This window comes from Mus caroli, chromosome 18, assembly GCF_900094665.2.
Source record: "Mus caroli chromosome 18, CAROLI_EIJ_v1.1, whole genome shotgun sequence".
NCBI classification, from domain to species: Eukaryota; Metazoa; Chordata; class Mammalia; order Rodentia; family Muridae; genus Mus; species Mus caroli.
This window is the reverse complement of record NC_034587.1, coordinates 1,443,204-1,450,505: the sequence shown is the minus strand read 5'-3', so window position 1 is coordinate 1,450,505 and position 7,302 is coordinate 1,443,204.

The window sequence follows — 7,302 nt, the reverse complement described above, 5'->3', positions numbered from 1 at the left end:
ACGATCTGGTTTGTCACAGCAATATCCTGCTCTCCAGTACCAAGCTCTGTCCTATGCTGCTTTCTATTGCTGTGTGAAACACCACAACCAAAATCATCTTGACAAGGAATGGGTTTATTTGGCTTACATGTCCCAGTCACAATCTATCAATGAGAAAAGGAATGGCAGCAATTTAAGCAGGAACCATGGAGTGCTGCTTGCTGGCTTGCTCTCATGGCTCTCTCAGCTTGATTTCTTGTACAACCCAGAACCACTTGCCCAGAGGATGCACCACCCGCAGTGGACTGAGCTCTCCCAAACAACTCAGTCATTGAGAAAATGCTTCCACAGGCCAGGCTGGCAGAGGCAATTCCTCAGCTGATGTTCCTCTTCCAGAGTGAATTTAGTTTGTAAGCAACTAGTACAGACACCTAGATAAGGTGGGACTCTCTCCTGTGCTGCCACATAAGGAGACAGGCAAATCAATGAGTTCTCTGACTTATCTAAATTGAAGGAACTTCTCCTTTTGCAGGAGCCTCCCACTCTCATTCACTGAGGGAGCCTCCCACTTACCTGGTCCTTTGCTCTTTTACTACAGTGACTTCCCTCCACTCACCTACATTGCTTGACCCAACGTGCTGTCATTGCAGGAACACACCTGGAAGAGTCACCTATCTTTTCTGAACACTTTCATGCTGTCATTTGTCAACTGTCAATTCTTTCCCAGCCTTAGACAGGGATGATGTGGAGATGCTCGAAGTGTGTGGGTTTCTGTTAAAAATGTCTTTGTCTGGGACTTCCAGGAAGTACTGCAACTTCTTTAGTACACATTTTCTTCTGCTGTTATGAGCTGACTGACCTTGAGGGGGCCAGCAGGTGCTCACTGTAGTGCAGAATTGAGATGGTGTCAGGGAATGATGGTCTCATGCCCCATAACAGTTTCCCATATGATTATCCTCATAGGGGAGGGGTGGGGTGGGGTCTTCACAGAAAAACTGACTGGAGTGTTTATAACTTTGCTTTGAGCAATAGCTAGTCTTGGGCCAAAGCTATGCCTAGCTTCTTCTGCTCTGCTTGGCTTGGTGTGTCTCCTTTCCTGGTGTTGATTGACTGTGAATATTTCAGGGACTATGAAGTCCTTCACAGTGTGGGTTACAGCAAGTGCTCATAATAGGTTAGGACTAGGACTAAGGGACAACTTAGGGGACCTGCCTTCCATATCTGTAGGCTTAAATTTTTCTCAACCCTAATTTTAATAATGGTTCGTAACTGCTTTAACCTCTCCTCTAGCCCAGCCTCTACCAGAGGTAGTGGAAAAGAAAGGTCATTAGGCTATGGGGGTGAAGTGAACCTGTTTAGAAATTCTTTGGAGCAAATCTCACCTGCCTTATCAGGAAATCGGCAGATCAGTGCACAGGATTAATCAGTGGCAGCTTGGTCCATCTGCAAATACTTCACAAATACACCAGCATTCTAGTTCAGTAGGGTTGGGTCCATTGGGTCTGTTGAGTCCTATTTATACTCCCTCCAAACATTATGTGTTCTCCACTGGTCTTGCTTCACCACGTGTCTTGCCTCCACACATAAGTCTGTCTTAGCAAAATTTCACAAGAGTCTGTATCAGCTGACATCAGTCTGTCAATCTGCCTGAATCTGAAGAAGCTTCAAGAAGCCCCAGAACACCACCAGAAGGATTGTTTGTTTGTTTGTTTTGGTGCATTTCTCCCTATGGAGCTCAGTAACACAATGTAAGGCAAACCAAGACATATGTGTTGTTAGCAAGGAATCCTTCATCACTCATCCTTTCACAAAATTGCTTAAACAAAACAGCCTTACACCCGTGTCTGCTTCAGGAAAACAGTCTTTCACCTGTTGGCCCCAGTAAAATACCATCCAACACAACTGACTTTCCAAAGAAACCATAAGTTTCCACTTCTCATCTCAGTAGTCTAATACTGGGGAATAGGAAGCAAAGCATAGTCTGTCCTAAAGACATCATGAACCAGCATTAAGTCCAAGCTTACTGAAAGGGTGCCCTTTCAGCATCTGAACCAGTAAGCACCGTGAATGTCTCAACTGTGTGAATGGATTGTGTTGTTAGGTTATTTAGGACAAGTGTTGATAGATTATTTTAAAAACATCTTGGGGTGGGGAGGGTTAGTCTAACCTAGATGAGAATAACCTTGACTTATTTATGCCAAGGGGACATCTTTGTCACCCATGTGTGCAGATGGGCAAAGTATCTTCAGAGAAAGATGGGATGTGGCCCTTTATAAAGGCTGAATTGACTTCCATGTAGCTGTTCAGCAGGAAACGATCAAGTGTGACTTGCTGGGTAGTTGGGGCAGAGACAGGAGGTGAGTAGTCTGGGGAAATTTCAATGGAAAGGGGGGAGGAATGGGAAAAGAAGTTATCAATTTCCTTTCCTCAAAGTAAAGACAAACTCGGTTTGAAAATACATAGTCCTACAATTTGAAATCCTCCCAAATACAGGTTTGAGCCCTTTGATGTTCTTTGTTTAGATCTTTGTTTTTCTTTTTAAGTTTTTGTTTGTTTGTTTTTCCTGAGCATTTGAAGGAGGGGATTTCCAGATAGCTAGCAGTAAAATGGGCAGTTATGAGCCTAGCAAGCCTGAGGTAGTCTGGCTCCCTCATAGTAGGCCCTCTGCATGGGGAGTGGCCAGCCTGTTGCTCAGGACTGCCATGAGATAGACAAACCCACAATCTGGTCAGGCCCCAGCCACATGTGCTCCTCACCATAGGCCTGGATACAGGATTTCTTTTCTAAGCCTGCTTTCACTCTGGAGTTCCATCCTGCCTAACAAAGCTCATCCTATCTAGAGTGACTTATCTCCTTAGCCCAGTTTCACACAGCACATCTCCAGCATCCCGAGTGGCCATGTCTTCTGTTATGGTCCCATTCCAAAGGATTGGGAAGAATATGCATAGCTTACAGACATGATGCCTCTGACCCAACATGGCTTTCAAGAGAAGGATGCTATATTCTTTAGAAGCCATAAATTACAGAGAGCTTCTAGAAAACTTAAAGAAAACCCTAGAAAGTTCTCGAATTCCAGTGAAAAGGCAGCCTTCGGCTCTAGAGCTTTGGGGGACTAAGGGCTTGATTTCTACCATATTGATTCTGGTGGAAATGTATGAAGTCAAGAACTTGAGCCTCTACACTGATGGAACACACAGTCCCTGCCTAGGAAGTTTTGTCCATGCATACGTTTGTTGCTACTGACATCTGCTTCTGCTGCTTACTGCATGGTGGTAGCTCTGCTTTGAACAGCACTGATTTCCCAGGGAAAAACAAACAGACCACAACATTAATCAAGACTGTGTGGGAAGTAGACCCAGATGGTTACAGGCTGAGAAGTCTTGGAGATTCATACCCTTTCCTGGAATGCTGAGGCTGGGGAGGAAGAACCATAGTTCTCTAGCCCCAAGTGTGCTCAGGACATTGTCAAACCACAGGCAGCCATTGTTGTAAGGTGGTTCTAGAATCACCTGTGTCTACTCCATTGCGGTTACCTATACAACTATGTCAGGCCCGGCAGCTGCTCCAGCTGCTTCTGTTGAACTGCATGTGGCTTAGGGAACAATTTTTCGCTCAGTACATTTGTATACAGTAGGCTCTAACTATATACATGTGCCTCTCACTAAGCACATATCAGGACTTAGGGTGCCAAACTCTTTCAAGTTGGGAATCAGGAAACTAAATTACAAATGCACAGGTAAGGACAGGGCCTTAAGAGGAACCTGAGCAGCACGAGGCCCTGTTAACTTCATGCTGTCCTACCACTGGTTATCAACAAAGGGCAGTAGGCTGTTGTTTCCAGCAAGCTTACCCATTGGTAATTGAGCCCCAGTGCACTGTAGGAAAGGACAATAGCTCTTCAAATCTAAGCATCAGAGGGCAAAACATGTTTCATATGCTTCAAGAAGCTGCAGTCATGCTCTGGCCTCAGTCTCAGACACATTTTTCTTACAGCCTTGTCTCCCCCAGGTTTCTGGCACCATGCCTGGCACACAGCCAGCATGTGGCTGAATGAATACTGATGTATAAATTAAATGGAAAACAATCACCACCTCGGAGCCCAAGGGAATTCTGCAGTCCCAGTCTGGCTGAAAGACATTGGGGAATTCCCCTCCTATACCAAGACAGGTTTGTTCTTGCTTTGCCTGGAGTACAGGGACAATCTCTCCCCATTTGTCAACAGAGAGGCTCTTCTGGGCTTGCCTCCAGGGAGACTGAGGAGCCCTTGGATGGGACTATTGGCACACTGGGTTGTGCCTCTCTAGAGACATCTGTGCTAGAGGGCCTTGTACATTTCATTTGGTTTGCCTTCATTGGCTCTAGCCAGACCAGCCTAGGCTTTTTGTCTGAGGGTAGTCTGGGAGACACGGTCTACCAGTTCTTCACAAATATGCATGGGCCAATACTTCTCACTGAGAGGAAGAACTGGGCCTTACTCTATAACCTAACAGAAGCCCCAGGATGAGTGTAGGATGACATTTGTCTGGCTATGGAAAATGATTTTGATTAACAAAGGGTGATACTGATACAGAGGCAAAGGAGCTGCAACACTGGAAGCTTCTGGGAAATGTTCACCCACCTCCTGGGGGTTGGGATGCTCTGAGTGGGCCTGTTGTGTGATGACCCCATATGTCATGTATGTCTGGGTTCTGCAAGATGGCAGCCTAGGGAGAGAGTTCAGAAAGAAAGGATTCCATGAGGTATTAGTCTGCTTCTGTTGCTATGATTTGGGGAAGAAAGGATTTAGTTTAACTAACAGCTTATGAAAGGTTATCAGGATATGAACTCAAAGCAGGAACCTGGAGGCAGGAACTGAAGCAGAGACCATGGAGGAGCACTGCTCACTGGCTTCCTCAGCTTGCTTCTTTGAGAACTCAGGGCCGCCTGTCTGGTGGTAGCACCTCTCTTACTGAGTTGTACCTGCTCACATCAGTCATCCACCAAGAAAAATGCTCCCACAGACTTGTCTATTGGCCAACAGTTCTGGTGAAGGCATCTTCTCAGTTGAGATTCCCTCTTTCTAGATGACTCGTATGTGCCAGGCTGACAAAACCTTAACTCTCACACATGCCCAGGTAGATTTGGGAAATATCAGAGGACCCACACCTCCATCTGGAAATGTCCGTGTGTAAATGAGTATATTTAAAAAGACATTTGGAGAAGTGGGCTCAGACTGTAGAAGTTGCCCAGCATTCCCCAAAGGCACCAACGAAGACATTACTCATGTCACAGCCAAGTGCCACTGAACAAGTACTGCCAAGCACATGGAGAGGTGGCTTCACGAGCAGCCTCTGCTAGAAGATTGTTTGGTATGTCTCTTACTGGACACAGAAAAGAAGTGTGTCTTTCACTGGATAGGACTCCTCCCTGAAGTTCAAGATGAGGTCTGGAGAAAAAATGTGGGGATGAGATGGGAAAGAGAGGGTGAAAATCTTTAGGCAGGAATGTATGTCTTTTGGGACGAGAGATATGGGGACCATTGTTCTCAGGGAGTCTCCAGGGAAGCGGTGTGTTACAACAGATGTGAGTGTCATTAGTTATGGTTAGAGTCCACTTTAACCTTGCCTTTCATATTTCCCATGGAGTTACTCAGTTATTGAAAGAATTCTCAGTTATTTGAAGTTCCATTGCAAGTGGGTAATCACTTACACTGTGGGTTACAGACAGGCTCTGCCTCCTGGGTTCCAATGGACCTGCCAGCATTACAGTGGCTAAATGACAGATCTTCTCTTAGAACACTGGAAGTTAACCAGACAAACTCATTACTGACTGACTGATTAATTCGTTAAACCACATTTTCTGGAGTACTTAGGATCCTTTCAAAGTATGTCCTGTAACAACTTTTGTTTTTGTTCTTCCTATCAAATAATTTTTTTTCTGTTTAAATATGTTTTGTATCCAAACTATACATCACATTTCTCAGATGGTTCCTGAGAAACTATAAAGATATATTGTTTTGGTTTCTAAAAAAGAGAATAATAAAAAGTAATTAGCTTTATTTATTTTCTTTCCTCCACCCCCCACCCCCCTGTATGTTGAGGCCTGAGCCTGGTACATGTAACATAGCTCTCTATCTCCAGTAATTCTCAGTTACTTTGGAGTTTTATGGAACGACAATTAGAACAAAAGACACTTCGTCTTCTATCATCAATGCTATACCAGGCAGGTTATTAATGTAAATACATTTTGGAGATTGGGTGCTTTACAGAGTGGTCTGAAACTTACCCAAGTCTCTCTTGCTCTCTGTGATACATTCTTGTCCTTGTGTGGCCAGGAGCCACATCCTGCAGATTAACACCCCATTGAGGGAGTTTAATTTGCTCTGTTCTAATATTATCAGTTACCATAATAAATTAACTGCAACTATTCCCTTTTTTCTCAAAAGGTGGGTTTTGCTTTCTCTTTGTGCTTTCTAGAAGTTTCTATAGCACCCATGTTAGTAATTGGATATTTAACAAATAAGGAGAGACTTGAAACTGCAGTGGGAAAACCTGTGGCAAGTGCTATAGACTGCTAACACCTGAAGAAACCACTGGGCACAGGTTCCAGAGTTCATTCAGGCCACAGTACTTGAGAAACTGCCTGAGTGAGCCAGAGGCTAAATTGGATGGTCTGCTTCTCTCCAGCCCCAAAGAAGACAATTCTATATATGGAGATTGCTGGTCCAAGAACCAGTAGAACAAGAAAGAACTGTGTAACTGATAAGAGAAATTGTGTGTGTGTGTGTGTGTGTGTGTGTGTGTGTGTGTGTGTGTCTGCATGTATATCTGTCTTGGTTAGTTTTTTATCAACTTGATAAAAGCTAGAGTTATCTGGGAAGAAGAATCCTCAGCTGAGAAAATATCTCCATAAGATCAAAATGTAGGCATGTCTAATAGGATTTTTCTTGATTGATGGATGATGTGGGAGGGCCTATCCTACTGTGGGCAGTGGCATCCCTGGGCAGGTGGTCCTGGGTTGTATAAGAAAACAAACTGAGCAAGCCAAGAAGAAAAAGACAATAAGCAGCATTCCTCCATGGTCTCTGCACCAGTTCCTTCTTGTAGATCCTTGAGTTCCTGAATTCCCATCATGATGGTCTGTAAACTGTAAGATAAACAGTCTGTACTCTTGGTTAATTTGTGTATATAACCAGAGGCAGAATTACTGATAACTTTGCTTGATTTTACTTTATGGAAATATCATGTTGTTTTCCCTAGTGGGCATATCCTTTTATTCCCATGAGCTGAGGTCTGAACCCCAATGGTACCTTAGGCAGGGGCTGGAGTTCCAGGAACATGAGGG